The sequence below is a fragment of the Manacus vitellinus genome, unplaced genomic scaffold (assembly GCF_001715985.3).
Source record: "Manacus vitellinus isolate BGI_N305 unplaced genomic scaffold, ASM171598v3 scaffold_91_pilon, whole genome shotgun sequence".
NCBI lineage: Eukaryota > Metazoa > Chordata > Aves > Passeriformes > Pipridae > Manacus > Manacus vitellinus.
Genome location: NW_021940873.1, coordinates 1,108,381 through 1,126,793, shown reverse-complemented (window position 1 = coordinate 1,126,793; position 18,413 = coordinate 1,108,381). Strand labels below are relative to the sequence as shown.

The following is an 18,413-nucleotide window of genomic DNA, read 5'->3' as shown; positions in this document are numbered from 1 at the left end:
TTCCTTTTCTTTTTAGTTTAGTGGCAGATTTGCTCCTGTGTGCAGATTTCAGCCTCACAGCAAAGGAAGAAGAGTACAACCATTGTCCTTATCTGTATTCAACTCGTAGCTGAGGTTTATTTAAAGGGCTCTTTATGGTGACATTTGGGATTTCATAATGCCAGACTTTGGGTGGTGATAATGCTGCTGATGAGTCAGAATTAGCCCTTAGCCTTCTTACCCTGTGACATTAAAAAATTGAGTGTTGTCATTCTACCCTTATTCCAGTGAAATCTCTTGAGTTTTAATTTTCCATTTCTCGTCAGTCTCAGAGGACGACGTTGGAATAACTGACCAGGCATTGAGAACCTCTGTTAATTCAGGTGATAAAGATCTTCAGAGAGTTCATTAGTCAGAATCCACAGGGAGGATTGGACTCTCCAAGCCTACCATTTTTACTCCAATAGATGTTTTTCTGAAGTTTGGTTAATATAATTATATTCTTATTTAAAAAAAAAACAACAAACCCCAAACCAAACAAAAAAATACACTTGTTAAAAGCCATTACATCCATTTGCTGTAATTATGTTTTATCCTGCAAGCTAATGAAATAATTTTCTCTTGTTTTCTTTTTAAAAAATAAAGAAGTATATAATATATATAATACAGATTTTATATATGTAGTATATATGAATAAAATAGTTTATTGGAGTAAAATGTATATATATAAAGCGATTTAAAGATATAAAATATATTTTATATTAATATAAAGGTACAAAAATATAAAAAGATTCTTTGTATTTAAGTATCTATATAAAAAATTGAAAGGAATTACTAACAAGATGATTTAACTCTGTAGAACTGTGCTCTTTATGCAGAATAACAAATTGCACAAAGCTGGATTTAGTGGATCCATTTCTGTACTTCTTTAAGGTCACCTCCCATTGCTGTCATTTAAAGTTATGAGGCCATCCTCACCCATTCCTGCCTCCCTGCTGCTCCTCTGACAGCACAATTGTTCCTGGGACAGCAAGAAAAATCACTGTTCAGTGTCCCTGTTGCTCTACTGGTACTTGCCTTCCAACTCCCTCTTTCTCCTTCATCCTTCTCTTTGTGCCTGTCCCCATCAGCACCGTGGGCTCCCATGCCGTGGTGGTGTGGACAGTTCCCCAAGTCACCCCAGGCTGCACTGGACCACATGCCTGTGCATTCTGGGGTGAATTTGATTGGAAATGTGAAGCCTGGGAAAAGTACAATTTGTGCAGAAAGCTATAAATTGTTGGCGTAGTGAGTTAAAAAAAATAAAGCCTCGTCATTGTGCATATTTTTTCTCTGCCTTTATTGGAAGGTTGAGCAACAGATGATGGAGTGGTTGTTAAGGGAGGTTTCACTGTGTTCATTTTCCTTCTGTCCTTGTGGTGATAGTTTGTAAAATACCACATAAATAGTGATTCTGGACTCTGATACAATACTTGCACTCTTTAAAAGAAAGCCAGGGATTTATAGAGTCCCTAAAGGAAATGTGATACACTGTCTTCTTGCAGACCTCTGAATATACATATATGTGCATGTGTATGTATACACATGTAAATAATTTATAAGTAAGCATGCACAGGCATACACCCACCACTTCAGTTTTAGGTTACACATCTGTTGCTGAAATAATTGAACATGAAACAGAAGCATTGCAAGTAAAGTCGAAACTGCACAAAATATTACAATTTTTTTTACTTGATGTTAAGTACTTTGCTGACCATACATGGAGGATGAAAGCAAAAAAAACCCCTGAAACGGCTGGGGAAAATACAAAGCAGCAGAAAGGAAATGGAACCTGAGAGGGGAAAAGAAACTGGAAAAGTAGCTGGTAGTGGCCATCGGACACGCTGTTAGAAAGTCTGGCATGGAAAAGTGGGAGCAGTGTTTTAAGTGACCAGGAAGGGAGCAGAAAGCACACAGGAAATGTTGGTTTACTCTACCTGTATTTCACTGCATAAAAAATGCTTTGCTAGCAGGATTAGGGGGCAAAGTGTGAGAACCAGGGTACAACTTATGTGTAAAACAGATGATTTTGTCAGTAGGAGACTCAACTCTTTTGCAGCAGTGTCAGCAGCTCATTTGAGAAGATCCACAGCACTGCACTGGGAAAAGGGAGTTACCAGTTAAAAGAAGAATAATGGCAGATTTTAATATCTCTTGCTGGATTTTGGAATCTCATACCTCTTTCTTCTTTTTCAAGCTGTGACAATTTCAAATTCTTCAGATAAGTTTTTATCAATCAAAAGTACACGTTTCAGCAAGTTTGGAGATAGAAAAAAACATTCCTGTATCTTAGAGGAAGTTTAACAGTTAATGAACATAATGATACATTCTTTGGGCCTGATTTGTGTCCTTAATGTTGATGGTACTACAATGGAATTAGAGCTGAACAGCAGTCATGGCATCACAGCCGGTCCAGTCACAGTCTGGTTTGTCTGACGATTGCTTTTCCACATCTACAGATGAACCAGCACAGGTTATTAACATCCATAATATTCCAAGCACTCAAAATTTTCTTGTAAGCATCTTTTTTTTTTTAAGGTTACATCTTTTGTAAACAAGTAAGGACCCAGTTCTCCATTCAGATAAATAAGTGTACACTTTCTTTGAAGGGAATCAAAACCATCATCATCATCATGGCTGGGCTTTGCCAACGAAGATTGGGGAAGGCACTACCCACGTTTGTTACAAGCGCATTGATGGCTAAAAAGGCCAAAACGAGATAGGCACGTCCGGTTGCAAAAGGCAGAGCAGAAAGACTCCTTAGGTGGTAAATTCTGCAAGACACGATTCTTTCTGTGTTGTCTTTTCTCCTCGAGAGTGATCCTGCTGCGTTCTCAAAGGCATCAGCAGCGTTATAGATGGTGTGTCTCCAGACCTCCCGACTGGAGGCCAGAGTAGACCAGTTATGATGATCAATATGGCTGAGGCTGAGATGTTGTTTCAGAGAGTCCTTGTATCTCCTCTTCAGGGCTCCTCTCATGCAGCAGCTGGTGGCAAGTTCACTATAAAGCAAGATCTTAGGGAGGCGGTGGTTGGTCCTTCATCCTGGAGACGTGCCCTGCCCAGCACAGCTGTGTTCTCAGCAACATGGCCTCAGTACTTGTGACTGCTGCCTGTTCTAGAACAGATGTATTGGTCACATCATCTGACCAGTGGATGTTTAGGATTGTACGGAGGCAGCGTTGATGGAAGCGTTCCAGGAGACGCAGGTGGTGGCTGTAGATGACCCATGATTCAAATCCGTATAAGAGAGTAGACAGCACAATGGCTCTGTAAACACTGATCTTGGTACTTTTCTTCAGGTGTTTATTTTGCCAAACTCTTTTATGAAGCTTTCCGAAGGCACTGTATGCCTTTGCTAACCTGTTGTCTATCTCTTCGTCAGTCTTACCATCTGAGGAGATGAGGCTCCTTAGGTAATTAAACTGCTGGACTGATTTGAGCTCTGATTGACCAATGGTGATATGGGGATGAAGGAAGACTTCCTGAGGTGCCAACTGATAGAGAACTTCTGTCTTTTTTAAGCTGACTTCCAGCCCAAAGAGCTCAGCAGCCTCAGCACAGCAGGATGTTAAACGCTGCAGAGCTGCTTCTGTGTGGGCGACAAGGGCGGCGTCATCAGCATAAAGCAGCTCCTGGACAAGATGGTTTAAGGTCTTGGTGTGGGCCTTCAGTCGCCTTAGGTTGAACAGGCTTCCATCAGTACGATATCGAATGTAGATACCGTCCTGATCATCGAGGTCTGCCGTGGCCCTTTGCAGCATCCTGCTAAAAAAGACTGCTGAAAAATAGGGTTGGAGCAAGAACACGGCCTTGTTTCACACCACTGGTTATTAGAAAGGGCTCAGAAAGTGCATTGCCATATCTGACTTGGCCGTGCTGATCCTCATGGAGCGAGATGATCATTTTAAGGAACTTGGGGGGACAACCTAAATGTTCCAAAATCTGCCACAGACCTTTTCTGCTCACAGTATCAAAAGCCTTGGTGAGGTCGACAAAGGTTACATAGAGACCTTTGTTCTATTCCCTACACTTCTCTTGCAGTTGTCTGAGAACAAATACCATGTCTGTGGTACTCCTGTTGGCTCTGAAACCACACTGGCTTTCAGGTAGAATTCCTTCTGCTATGGCAGGTATTAGCCTGTTCAAAGGTATTCTTGAATCAAAAACATACAACAAATAAAAATAATCATGTATCTATTTTCTTTAAAATATATGTTTCTCTTAAAATTTAGGGATCTCTTAAGCCAATCTTATGATTCTTACCAGGCCTGTGACTCAGATTTTTAAATTATTTTTTGTATTCTAAGTTTATGCTTGAACAGATTTCGCCTGCCTACAGACTGCCTCCCATCTGTTCAGGTTAATGGGTTTTCTGCCTGTGCTCAGAAAGGAGCATATTGTGGGATTTGAGAGAGGAATTTTATCTCAAGACACCACTAGTCCTTGGAGTCTACTTAAACTTGGTTGCCAGGACTACTCCATCCTAGGCAAACAGGATAGAGAATTTGAGATTGTCTTACAGAAAAATGAGAACTATAGCCTGCCTACAGAATGAGAAAAAAGACAGGTGTGATAATGAAATGTGAATTTTGGATAAACATTGTGATTGAGAAATGTTCCAGCTCTCAAGTCTTAAATACATGGGGGGGGGGGGTGTGAGTGGGAAGGAGGGAAAAGGAGGAAGAAATTGTGAATCCAGAAATGAGACAAAAAGTTGTAATACCTTTTATAGGGGGATAGTACCAAAAAATCCCTCAGTAAAGTCTAAATCAAGTGATGCATTTGATATTGTCTCATATTAGAAGTGAGAATTAATCAGACTATCATAATATTGTGGGTTTGAATTAAGCCCTTAAAAGAACTGCTTTCTTCAAGCTGTCAGTCCAGAGAATATATTCAAAATATGGTGATTCTCACAAGTATAGAAAGGATGAAGAGTTTGAAGGCTTGACCGACTACCTTTGGAGATTGTGTTTTAAAAAAGTGATTATTTAGAAAGAGTCACATTTGCTCTTTCTGTTATTTCGTAAATCCTTCCCTTCCTTGGCTGTGAATCACTCCACGTTTGTCTCTCACTCCCAGCTCGACAGTTTGGATGCAGAGGTCAGGTGTGGTGTTCTCAGTCCCGCTGTGCTGGCTTGGATGCTGCTGTTCTGTTTATTTGTGCTGCTGGGAGTTACACAGTAATTCACATTCCTCCGGGCTTTTAGGACTCCTTGGAATAGCTGCATAGCAAGGCTTTGCTTTGCAATATTTCTGTTCCTTTGCCTACTCTGGCTATTGGAATGGCAGCTTCTCGGCAGTGTTACAGCAAGCAGAGGTTCTGTCTGTGAAATGTGTTCTGGGAGAGGTGAGGAATGAGCTCACAGTGCCCCAGCCCAAGGGACTGACCCTTCTGCACACTGCGGGCTGTGCTGGGGTCATTAAAGGCTGCGGAACATCTTGGAGAGAAAGGGCAATATCAAACCCTACCAGTTATCTCCTCCTCGGCAGCAAAGTGCAAAAACCAGCCCAATTTGCAACAGGGCCATGGAAGTGTTTTCAAGGTGTTTTTCTAACAGGGAATTGTGTCTGAATGTGCAGCAGTGATCTTCTGGTTTCTGTCAGGCTGACCAAGGAAATAGCACTGCTTTGGAGAGAGCTGCTCACGTTAATTTGTTCCTTTCTGAGCACATATATTGAAAATTGGGTATTCTGAGTAGCTTTTAGACATGCTGTCCTGCCACGAGGAGTGTGTACTGGGGGTGATGTGGTAGTTTGAGGAGAAGTTATCGAGGGAAGGTGGAGACGAACAAGGATTCAACCATCAGTGTGCCCAGCTGTCCTGTCTGTCACTGAGGGCCATTGTCAAGATGTGGACACTCAGTCACAAGGCCAGTCCTTGATTTGATGAGAAATTAAGATTTAATCTCTTAAAAATTATGAAAACTGGGTAGTTTCGCTTTATTCTTTATTGTTTATATAGATACCTAATGATAAACTGGACTACAAGTGACCCTGTGTCCTGTTCTTTCCTTGGGATGAATGATGCAAAATAATGGTCATAAACTGGTACTAAGAATTTCCCAGTTTTCTTTGTCTCACAGTTTTTGATATCTAGACCTGTCTTGTGTTCATTTCTGAGTACAAGTTTCCACTTTACTTTCCCTCTAAGCCTACCTTGGTGAGCTTGTTCCAAGAGCCGTGTATGTGCCAAGGGAGCCACAGGGGTGTTACATTCAATAATGGGGGATCACAAAAGACTCTCCCACTGGAGGTACATCTTACCAGTTCCCCTTCTTCCACACACAGCACAACTTATTAAGTGAGATTTACTGTGCTAGGAGAAACAAAAACTTAGGAAATCTAATCTAGCTGTTATTGATTTAGTAAATAATAATGCATTAACATTTTTTAAAATTTATTTTTAATTTTTTCAATCTCTCATACTGAGGTAAATTGTAAAAGAAAAGGTGGTGATGGCTTTTGGCCATCATTTGTGCCAATGTGTCTTGTGAAATCTGCACTGCAGCTTGGGTTGTGATAAATTCACTTGTTTTGTTGTAATCTAAGGTACATCTGAGAAAACACCTCAGCTATTTCTTTTCCCTTGGAAGTTTGCAGAAGCAGAATTAGAGCTCAATATGTAGCAATAGAAAATAGATGGAAATTACTGCTCAAATTACGTTTCACTGCTCCGAGTTTGTTTACAGCGATTAATATTCCAGTTTGAAATTAAACCACCATTACTTTTTAATTATTAGTTTTTGATTGGCAAATTGGTGAGCACTCGAAACTGGAATATTTTTTCCCAGTGATTTCCCAGAGCTGCAGCTCCCGGCAGATGGCAGTGCTGGACTGGATGTAGGTGAGAACCTGCTCTGGTCGGTTCTGAAGAGGCATCAATTCATGCAGAAGCTCTGATTCACTTCAGGGATTCATTATTCCCTAAATGAGACATTGTAGAAATGAATCTTTGTTTTGCTTTCCTTTTCCAGGAAGGTAGGGACAGTGAGCATCCCAGGGAAGTCTTGAAATGGCTGAACATGCAAAATAATGTAAAGAGGTGTAGGATTTTTGTCTTAAGTAATCCTGGTTGAATTGACAGAATTTGAAATGTATTTAGAAGAAATGCCCATAATCGTGGGATCCTTGATTAAAACTCACTAAGATTGGTTTGATTGCCCATAAATCTTGATGAAGGAATCTGTCCTTATTTGCTATATACTGTTAGTGCATGTTATGACTATATTATCAAAAAATGAGATCCACTCAATGAGAAATATTAAAAAAAAAAAAAAAACAAACCCCACAAAAGTAGTATTTCCATTTCTGTCTGTAACTCAACAGTGCAAGTTTTTTTTTCATTACATACTGGACAATGGAACATAGGAAGCAATTCATGAGAATGGAGAAACTCAGACTACAGGAGCTTAAAATAAAGTTAATGAACATAATGCTCAGCAGGTTTGCTACTGATTGCTATAGAAAATAGATGTTGTTTCAGAAAATAAAGTTAAAGAAACTTCTTGAGATAAGAATGAACCTCTAAAGTGAAAAAGGAGAAAATACATAAAATACCAACTTCAAAAGTAGTCATAAATATTTGCTGAGTTGCTTAAAAAAATTAACAACCATGTCTGCAAATCCTGTCGAATTTTCCTTTGACTGTGCTGTTAGGAGCTTAGGAATTACTTGCTCATCTTGTTTGTTCTAGGTTTTTTCCTCATTCACAAATGATAAAAGAAGGATTTTAGGAGAAACTAGCAGTGTGCCACTCTTTGGGATTTTGATAGGTGAGTCTCCTCAAAGCCATCACTGCTCTAACTACAGACCAATTTGTGTTGATGCAGCAGCAAACAGCCTTTCTTCCTTAAGGAAATTAAACTTGCAGTTTGGATACCCTGGGTCTCCAGCTCCAAGAGGTTTTCAACACATCCTGAATTTTTGTCCCAACAGGCCTCACTGTAGAATAATCATAAACATATTCTCACTCTGAATGCTGTTGTTTGTTCATGTTTTGTTTACTCCCCAGGATGATTATCCTTGCGCAGAGTCATAAATTCACTCCTGAAATCATTTCCCGGTAACTTGCTGCAGATTCGGGTGTTACGTAAGGAGGGCTTGCACATGCCTGCCGTGGGCTTTGCCAAATGGCAGCATGTCCATGGGAAAAGCACTCCCATTCCCTTCTCCAGTGACTCCCATCCAGATGAACCCCTGCCATGGACTCCAGACTTGTGGTTGCCCAAGGATGCATTAGTAGAGAGGTGACCGACAGCATAAACCAACCTCTTCCCGCTGGGGACTCACGGGGTGGGTGTAGCCCACAAAGTGACCTCAGTTCATCTGCTGAGCATCCTGGGCTAGGTGCTCTGGGTCACCAAGGGAGTGTAAGGCAGTCTTTGTAAGGCACAGCTCCTAGAGTAAAGACTTGCTGAAATCTCTGAGATTTTGGAACAGGCTTTGCTATTGTGTGCAGAAGAGAACAAATCCTGTTCTCACCCCTGTAGTCACTGGGGGAATTAATTCCATAAATGTGAATCCTTCAATTATGTAATTATTGCAACTAATGCTAAGCATGACTGTATGTCAAAAGAGAATGTTTGTTTGCATTTGAGTTGCTTCACGTCTGTTACACTACCATTTTTTAGCAGTAAATCTTAGATTTGACAGCATTTAGTTGTGCAAAGCAAACAGTGCTCATCTGGGAAGGGGGAGAGATGTTGGAATCCTGCTCCTGTTCAGCAGTGGCCTCTGCTCCTCACAGCTGGGAGGGCTTGGGGCTGCTGGGGGCTTGCAACAAGCCTCGTTGGGAGATTGCTGCTCAATTCTCTGGCACACTGTTGGATTTCCAGCTCCCCAATCCGAGGGACAGTGGGATGCTCCATATTGCTTCATATTGCTCCTCTGCAGGGCTGAACACAACCTGAGGGAGGCACAGCCCTTGCCTAGAGCAGCCCATGCAGTTGTACAGCAAACACTTGGGATAGTGTGGGACTCGTTTGATTCCACTGTTCATGAAACACTGCAAGCTCAGCTCACCTTGTTTTACAAATGATGAGGAAGGTGTGAGCCATTGTGGGATTTTGTATCATTATAATGCATAATTAGACCAAAATGAATGTGTCTCACTCTCACAGAGATTTTTTGTTTTCAGTTCAGCTCCTAATTAGATACACTATGAGCAGATGAAGTATTTGCACAGCTGTCTCCAGAAATGCCTGTCAGATACCACTGTCACAAAAGTCCTGTTTCTCATCTCCGATGGCTCCCCCTGTGTCACAACATCCTTGAGGCTTGGGGTTTGTTTTGTGTTACAGATCCCAATAGATTTAGTTGACTTTTAGCTTTTTGGACTGTTTTCATGTTGAGATTTTTAAAGTCCATATTTCCAAGGTCAGCTTCACCTGGGGAAGGGGTGGGTAATGCTTCCTGTCTAGAGTATGAATTATGGGGCCAGTTTACTGTAGTGAAAAATATAATTCACTGCCTTCAGCAGTATTAGAAAATTCTTTTGTTCCCTAATCTGTAGTGGGAAGCTGAATAAAACTCAGGAACACGGGCTCTTAGTTATTTAGAGAATATTAGCTTTTTAGAGAATATTGAAATCAATAAACCAAACATGAATATTTGAAGTACAGACAAAATTATATATGATTGTACTTTAAAGTAAAATATTAAAATACAAGGTGGTTAGATTAATTTTCTAATTAATTCATATTTGGGAAGCTTAAACAAAAGTGAAAAAGTGATAATGGCAAAAACATTTTCTGTTTTCTTAGTATCCATTTGCACTGAGAATTATCAGTTTAATGTAATTCCAAGGGCTGTTGTAACTTGAGCATCTTGAAGCAATTGGGTTTTTGTGGCAGCATTCTGGACCTTCCTCTAAAGCCAATGGGTAGATAAAATGCATGTTTCTGAGGCTCATTCTTCCATAATAACTGATAAATTAATATTTTTCCTCTCCTCAGCACAGGGCATGAAATCCTTCTTCCCTTGTGGGAGCAATTGCACTGGAGGTACCACCCACCTTTCTGATACACTGGGAATCTTGTTTGGAGTCAGAGGAGACTGTCATGAAGCCAATGGAAACTGTGTGTGAGAGAGAGAAAAAAATCCCACCTTAATAATATTCAGTAATTCAACTGAAAATAGGAGAAGTAGCATGGAAAGCATTGGCAATTACAAGTAATTTAATCCATGTTGATGTCAGTGATTAATTTCCTTGTGGGTTGTTGCTAATGCTGCGTTAAATACATGGAGAGTATTCTTACTATTGCTGTTAATATGCTTTTTCTAGTAGATTTAAACTATTTTCAAGTTGGGTTCATGATACATGTCATACCTAACACCCATCCCTGAGCCCAAGCAAACACCTGACTTATGATATTGAAATATTCTCACTGTTTCCAACCAGCTCCTGTGTGGGACTCCTGCCTGGCCCTGCTGCTCTTGCAAAGAGAAGGTACCCTAAAACTGGTAAAGCCAGGATGATCATGGATCTATTTAGCTATTTATCTAATTTATCTATTGACTGGAATCAAGTTTTTAGCCAATCTGATCTACATTTCTTCCTACAGAAGAGGGCAGCAAAAGCCATATGCTCTTACAGCATCTCAGCAGATGCTAAACCAAGATTAAGTTTTCTGATTGATCTGCTCAGGGCAGCACTTGACTGTCTGAAGTATAAACATAAAAGCACAAGTTTCAGTTGCCTGGAAAAAGTTGAAACATCAAATACTGTTTTACACCACTTATTTGGGCTCTATTCAAACTGGACCTCTAGTGTTTCTGCAATGTGACACTAGTGATAGAATTGGAAGAGACTGGATCTGCGTGATGGAGATAAAAGGATACCTGAGCCAGAGATAAAGCAATTGCTGATCTGTGAAAAATATTTTTATCTTCAACTCATTGAAATCTAGTTCAGTATTGGTAGAGTCACAGAAGTATTGCTGCCAGGGTGTAATTCTGTGGCGTTCCGGGTGGGGACAAGAGTACCCAGCCTTGCCTGTGGCACCGGTGGCACTCTCTGCCAGGGCCAGGGTGTGGGTGTGTCTGCAGGGAGGTGTTCTGGCACTCAAGGCAGTCCTTCCTTCTCCCTGGGTCTGGTCCCTGCGTGGGGCTCAAGATTTAAGGTCTGACATGAGGAGTGAAGGTTTGATGTTGTACTTCAGCTGGTTTAGCTCCAAGGTCTGGGTGAAAGGTGTGCCTCTCCCACTCTCTCCACACATGCATGACTTTCACTCTTCCCTCTCCTTCTTACCCCTGTTGACCAGTTCATTCATAACCTCATCCACAGGACAAGCTCAGAGAGGGACAAGCTGGAGACATTTTCAAGATACAGTTTCTGAATTAAGTGCCGAATCCTCAACGGTGAAAATCCATCCAACGTGTTGATAGCTCAACACGTTATATATGAGTGACACTTTGTGGTGTCTCCAGGCATAAATGGTTCAAATTTACTTACCTCACAGAGTCACATGTCTTAGAGGTATTTGAAACACTTTATAGAACTCAGTATAAATAGAAAAAATAGAAGACAGATAAATTTCTGCTGAAGATTTTATTGACAATATGGATTCTGTCTCAAAGATTCTTTCTCTTCGTTCTAGTTTATATGGCTTTTCAGGAGTTGCCAGAAATTACTTCCTGGCAGTGTAAAGTCTTTTAGGCTCAGCCTATTTTCTTTATTTCAATAAGAAAAAAGTAAAGTAACATATCTTTACATTATATTTCTAGATAATTTGGGGTTTTTTCTATCATAAGTGGCTGAATTGTGGGACATTTTTGCCACTTCAAGGTAATTTAGCATGCCTTCCATTCTAAACAGTAGGGTTGCTCATTAACAGGTCGTACCAATCTGTCTTGGTTATCAGCAGATGAGTTGGTAAGAGTGAATTTAGTTGGTAGGAGACTTGGAATTGACTTTGTTACTTCAGTCTGCAATGTAATTCCTTTAGTAGATAAGATTAAGGAACTTGGAGCAGCTGGTGCAGAAGACAAACTTTGAGTCTTCAGCACTGAGAACTCTTAAAACCTCCACCAGGATTCAGAGCAGTAGTATTTCATAATTTGGCTAGTGATGTTTTTCTGTATAAAAGTTGGAACTTTCTGTTCATCTCATGAATGCAAATATTTTTATGACCCTAACCCTGGGAAAATGTAGTAGTCCTTCTAATGAGTCTAACAGATTTGGAAAAGGTTATAATGTGTTGCATCACATATTAGGTCTTCTACTGGTGAGGGAATGAACATTTTTAAAAAGACTCTCATTTGTCATCTAATTTGCAAAAAAAAAAAAAGCCCTCAGAAGTTACATCGTGACATAAATCTTGCACAGAAGTAATGGGCTAATGGTAAATATTACATAACCAGAGGTGTGGGATTTTGAGACATTACCAGTGTTTGGGCATGAAAGAGGATTTGTTTCACCTTGAGTGGGCAGAAAATGAGGCATTTTCAGTTTAGCATGCTGCTGAAAAGACCCAGAAAATATTTAAGTTCAAATGAGAGATCCAAGGGTAGGAGGCACTTTCTTCTTCATTAGATCTCTAGAGAAAACACTGTGTTAAGGCACAGAGCAGAGGGACCAATAGAAGGGCTCTAGATTAAAGCCACAAATATGGTTTGGGGGCTTGAAAGAAAAAGATGGCTGTGTTTTCTTAAAATTTCATCATCAGAGTAAAGGAGATAGCATTCTGATACATGCCAAGGGATGGGAGAACTTGTTAAATAGGGAAGGCTGCTAATAAATTAGGAGAATAAAAAAGGGTTTGAATTGGAGATTATGGAAGCCTCTGGAAGTGCTACATATAAAACTGTTGTGAAAAAAACCCCACCTTTTCTAGCAAGAGGGATATGCAGCACTGGCAGGGAAACAGAATAATTGCTGTTTAACAAACTTGTGTTCTTTATTGCTAGATGGTTTATGCTTTATTTTTAAATAAGCTTTTAGAGCTGAATCTCTTTGGGCAGCCTTTCTACTGTCTGGGCAGGAAAGTCCTCCACTGAAGAGTGTTTACTGTGATTTTTCATGAGTTTAGCCATCCCTGGTGAAGGAAGTGGGGAAGGGTTTGAGGGTTCAGAGCCTCTGCAGAGGAGGCTGCATGCAGGACCTTTGGTTTATAAGCAGGTATTTAACAAAGTTCTTTACTCCAAGTTGCAGAAGTGAGGGAAGGAAAGCCCTGTTCCAGAGGAGCAGTGCTGCCTACAGACCTTTCCTGTGCCCTGTTCAGTTTGAGCTGCTGGGGTAGCTGAGCTCTCATGGTCCCCAGTAAAAGTGGGCAGATGAGTGATGAAGGAATTCCCTGGCCTGATAGAATTAGCTGTGTCAGAGGTTCCAGGGTGAGGCCATCTGGGATGACTCCATCATGTGCTAAGGTACACCAGGACCATAAGTGCTTGCCTTTGTTCCCAGTAATTCTCTTTCCATAGATTTGAATTGACAAGATTGTTACAGGAGTAGTGGAGACAGTGATTTCAGATGAAAACACACAGTGAAGCCTGAGACCTTACTGGCAGAAGCACTTTTTTTTAATGAATGCTCTGTTTTCCCCTTCAAAAGGCCAGACTAGGACTTGGAGTGAAGAACTGCATTGATCGTGTCCTGCCTGTCATACTGAATTTTTATGAAATGAATCAAGTTGCAGGTGGGGTTTCTGTGAGTTGTCATCTCACACTCCAAAGAGCAATCCTTGTGTCCTTGCCATTGCAGTGCCTCCCCTGGATTCCAGCTGAGTGATTAAGAGTAAAATGCAACTGGCCTGATACAAATGTGAGCTATGGAACCTGTTAACCTGTGCTGTTTCAGAGCAGATTTACAGGCTCCTGGTGATGGAGATTATCATTAATCTGATGAAATCCAACTCAACAGGGAGCACTTCTAAAGCTAGAAGTCACACATTTGATGTGTTCTGTCATTTATTTTGTGGTGATGGTCTGCTTCTTCTGAGGCAATTTCTGTATGAAGTAATAGCTTGAGCAAACATGTTTTATGTGAGAGTGAAATACTGGCTGGGTCAAGTGCCAAGAGCATAACTTCACATTGCAGAAACGAAAAGAACGTGTTTTAAATCCAAATAGGTCTTTGCAGAACCCGAATAACACTTTTAAGAGTATCCTGGTCTATAAAAGTCAGGTTTTAAGTAGAATACTTCTATTTTGTAAGTCTCCTATCTATCTCTTGTTGCAGAAACGTGGAACAAGTAAATTAAAAGAAGTCAGCATGTTTACAGTATTCTTAATATCTTCTTCTATTTAGTCATGATAACCTCATCAGAGCAGTTCCAAAGGGTGAGTTTTATTAGCTTGGCTGGTTGGTTGGAAGTCAACATAGTTGGAAGTCAACATGTTGGTACTCTCAGATCGAGAGCACATTGATGTTGAGAGAGATTCCCACTGCTTTCAGTAGATTGTTGTTTAATTCACATCAAATGAAAATACTGTGCAGATCTTACCATATGCTTACTTTTTGTAACAGTTTCTTATGGTTTTCATGTATTTACAAAAGTCTTCTTTTTTTTTAATTGAATTAAAGAATCAGTTATTTCTATTCAGACTTGAACTTGAAGACTGATCTTACTTTCTCTTCAGCATCTGTTCTGTCACTTAGTGACACAACATTTTTTAAGTCCAACGAAGTCTGGCTGAGTCTGTGGCATTACTCTGCCAGTATGTTTACATGGATGTAGTAATTCCAGTGAACCAGTTATCTGAGCATATTGTGTGTATTTATTTGGATGTGTATATGTACATCACCTTGCTTGCAGTGAATCCCACCACCTGTTTCCAGATGTTGGCAGTGTGCAGTTTGTGTGCTCTGGAGGGGGCTACTGATCTAAATGATGGACAAACTTTTGTCCTGTTGTAGCAATTATTGTACTATGGTTATTTTGGAGCATACAATCTTCTTATTGATCAGATCAGTAATTAGTTTTGACTTTAATAAAGGCTGTTGCTGATCAACTCATCATTGTGTTAATGCAAATTGTAGTGGCATGACCCTACTGTTGATTTTGTTGTCAGTCAAAAGTACCAGCAGTTTTAATGCTTCATTTATATGAAATGGAACCACAATGAAACCAGATTGGTCTCATGGCATAGTAGAATACTGTGGAAAAGTATGTAGATACTGTGTAGTGGAAGAGGGAAACATATCATGCCTTTTTGATATATTTGAAACACTGTTAATGATTAATGCTTAATTCATTGTCCTTGCCAAAGTTCAGTGAGTGGTATGAGTTTGTGTTAGGCTGCATCTATGGCAACTGCATATTCTATAGTTTAATGTTAAATGTGAAAGGTTTTCATCCAGAAAATGAACTGTGAAGCAAAAAATGCATAAATAATTTGCATATATTTTGAAAAGACTCTGACTGGAAGAGGTCACGCTGGTAACTCCAGTAGGCAGCATCCCTGCTAGAGCTGGGCTTTGGAAAGCAGTGTTTGAGTTTCAGATGGATAATGACACCACTTTCTTTCCTTCTCATGTAAAATATAAGAAATCATCAACAACAGGCAGCAAATGTTCCCTGAATTGGGGCATACTTGTTTTTTAACTTTACTCCTGCTGACAGCTCACCTCACACAAGCCCCTGTCCCTGGAAGCTCTGAGAGTTGATATGCAGGTGTTCTATGCTCAGGACCAAGAGTAATAAGGCTTAATAGGAATTTCAAACTACAGTTGAGTGGAATTCTGTAAATTCTTTGACTTTTGTTCCCCATCTCCCCACAGTAAAAAAAAAATAAATTAATGTGAGTATGTAATGAATGTCTTTACGATAGGATTGCACGTTCCTTATATTGAGAATGGGAAATTCAAGTCAAGCAGGGCATGACTTTATTTCCTAGGTAGAGTAAATAAAATGAAAGTTAGATTCTATTTCACAGCAGTTTCTTAGAATTTGTTCTGAAATGCCTGAGTCATGAGTCTGTAAGTTATTTTTTTGAGATATCAAGATAAATTCTTGCAGTTTTTTGCTCAACATTTGGAGAATATCATGGAATATTATAGATTTTTATAAAAGTTTTTCTTAAAGCTGCTTTGAAATGAAGTCTCTAAATGATTAAATTTTGCATTTGTTTTCAAGCCCCAGATTACTTAACTTCAGTACTTACTATTATTGTTTATTTTCAAAGCTGAAGTCATTTGTTGAAAGGTGAATCATGTCAGAGTTTAGTTGTTTGGAGGTTACCTCATTTAAATGGTGTTTAAGTAGAAAGACTGAATTTAAAGGAATAGCACCTCACTAATTAATAATTAACTAATATTTTCATTATCTCCCTAACCAATATGTGCACTGGACTTGGGGGTAAAGAGTAGAAGAGCCTCCTGTCTTTGGCTCTCTGTGGTTTCCCAGTTCCAATTCCTTTCTGAAAGAAGAAATCGGTTGTTGATATTTGTTAAAGTGAACATTGGGGGAGGTTTAATCTCTGTGTATGGCCGAGTTACAATTCAGCTTTGAAGAAACTAAGTATTATTCTAAGCTTATTTTTCAGTGTTCAAGAGGCAGCTGTACCATAATGTAGCCAACATAATTCTGTTTAAATTAAGTTTGTGTCATGTGATGTCCAATAATGCATTTACCTCACCTGTTGCTGCCTCAGAAGTAAAATCCAGGAGCTCATCCTGTTCCCAACAGAATTCGGCAAGAACATTGCTGTTAAATCCATGAGGATCAGAATGGGAGTTTTAAATATTTTTTGCAGTGGTAAATCTTAGTTTTTCAGAGAGACATTAGAGCTGTCTTTGTGAATTGGGTGTTTTCTCCTGAGGCAGATGTGGTGTTATCTTTGATCATGAGACCTTCCTCTCTGGTCTGGCACAAATAACCTGGGTTATCCTGCCTCTGTTAGATTAAAATGGTCCAGCTGATGCTTCAACATAAACAGCATTATAAAACTTTAGCCAGGTCCAGACATCTTCAAAGCTTTCCAGAGGTAATATTCATATTCCCAACATGGGATTTCAAAACAGATTTAGAAAGAAAAACAAGTGATCAATGATATTTCTGTAAGTTACACTTGTGCCACAGGATATTTAACTTCTGCTTTTGATGGCAAAAATATTTGATAACATCCAGATAAGTATGCACCTCCTATGATAACACAATGGATTTCAAACTTCATCTTACATGTGTATTTATTGCAAGAATACAGTATAAACCCATAACACAAATGCTTTCTTCCTTGTTTTCTTCTTATCAATTGCACATTTGTACAGAATGGATTGTTGAGCAATATTTTAGTGTGTGATTTCAGTATAAACACCGTCTTTGCTTTCTCCCATCCTTCATCCATAACACATAAGATATCCTTAAGAAATATGCTGCCAAAGGAAGTATTGCCAGTTGTTTATTATGAAGTTTGGTTCTTCCACTATTGAAACCAGTGGTGAAACTCTTCTGGCCCACAGTGGGAATAAGATTTTCCATAAGCAAAAATAAATTGTTTTAGTGTGTAGTATGTATTACTTTCACTGGTGAAGTGGACTTTGTGTAATATAATAGCATTTTGTCAGATGTTGAAAATGGGCAGTTACTTTTTTTTTAACACTTGAGAGGGTGTTCTGTAGTTTTCTGGTTTTGGACTGTGCAACAAATTTGTGCTTGCTTGTAATAGAAGTGGGAAAGGTACTCTAAGCTTTGGCTTGAGCAAAGAAAGCGCAGAGAGACTGAACCCATATCCCTTTTCCAATGTCCAAGTGTTAGAGTAGTTCCCTTTTATCAACAGATTTACCTTGTTTTGTAATTTCTCTTTTACTCCAAAGCAGATCCATACTGCCTAAGGGATACAATGGACAAATTCCTAGAAGAATGTCATTGTTAGGCCTGGGAGGCTGGATCAGGGAATTCAGTTCTGTTTTATTGCTACAATCCTGGCACGTAATAATTACTCATGAGCTCTCCTTCCCATTAATTACTTCAACTCAAGTTATAGTCTAGAGAAAGGAAAACTGATCAGTAAACCAGGCACTTGCAAATTTGACAACAGTCTTCAGTACCTCTGATGCTTTCTTTAAAAACAACATAAAGTTTCTAAGCACAGTGTTTCCAATAAACCATTTTTCTAAACCAACGATGTGGATAAAGATGAACATGAAGTGGTTCACATTGACATTAATGTCCACTGGTGCTGTTGACTTTAACAAGAGCAAGATTGCACCTGTTTAGTGGAAATCCTTTCAGATTAATAAATAACTGTGAAACATGTATTTCAGTATGTTTTAATATTTCAGTAGGTTTTCACTTTAATGTTGAAAATCGCACTAATGCTTTTTATCACAAAGTACTGCGTGATGGGATGGTAAGGATACCAGGATGTCAAAAGACAAAGAATTGTACATGTGTAGTAGACAGATACAATTGCTATGTATATATGTTTTTAAGACACTTGAAGGCCTCACA

The 18,413-nt window shown here is 39.5% G+C and overlaps 1 protein-coding gene across 1 annotated transcript in view; it reads left to right on the top strand.

The window, feature by feature from the left end:
- The window catches only part of SYN2 (synapsin II), a 180,219-nt gene that overhangs the window by 44,312 nt on the left and 117,494 nt on the right, over window positions 1-18,413 (top strand). The window lies entirely within an intron of this gene.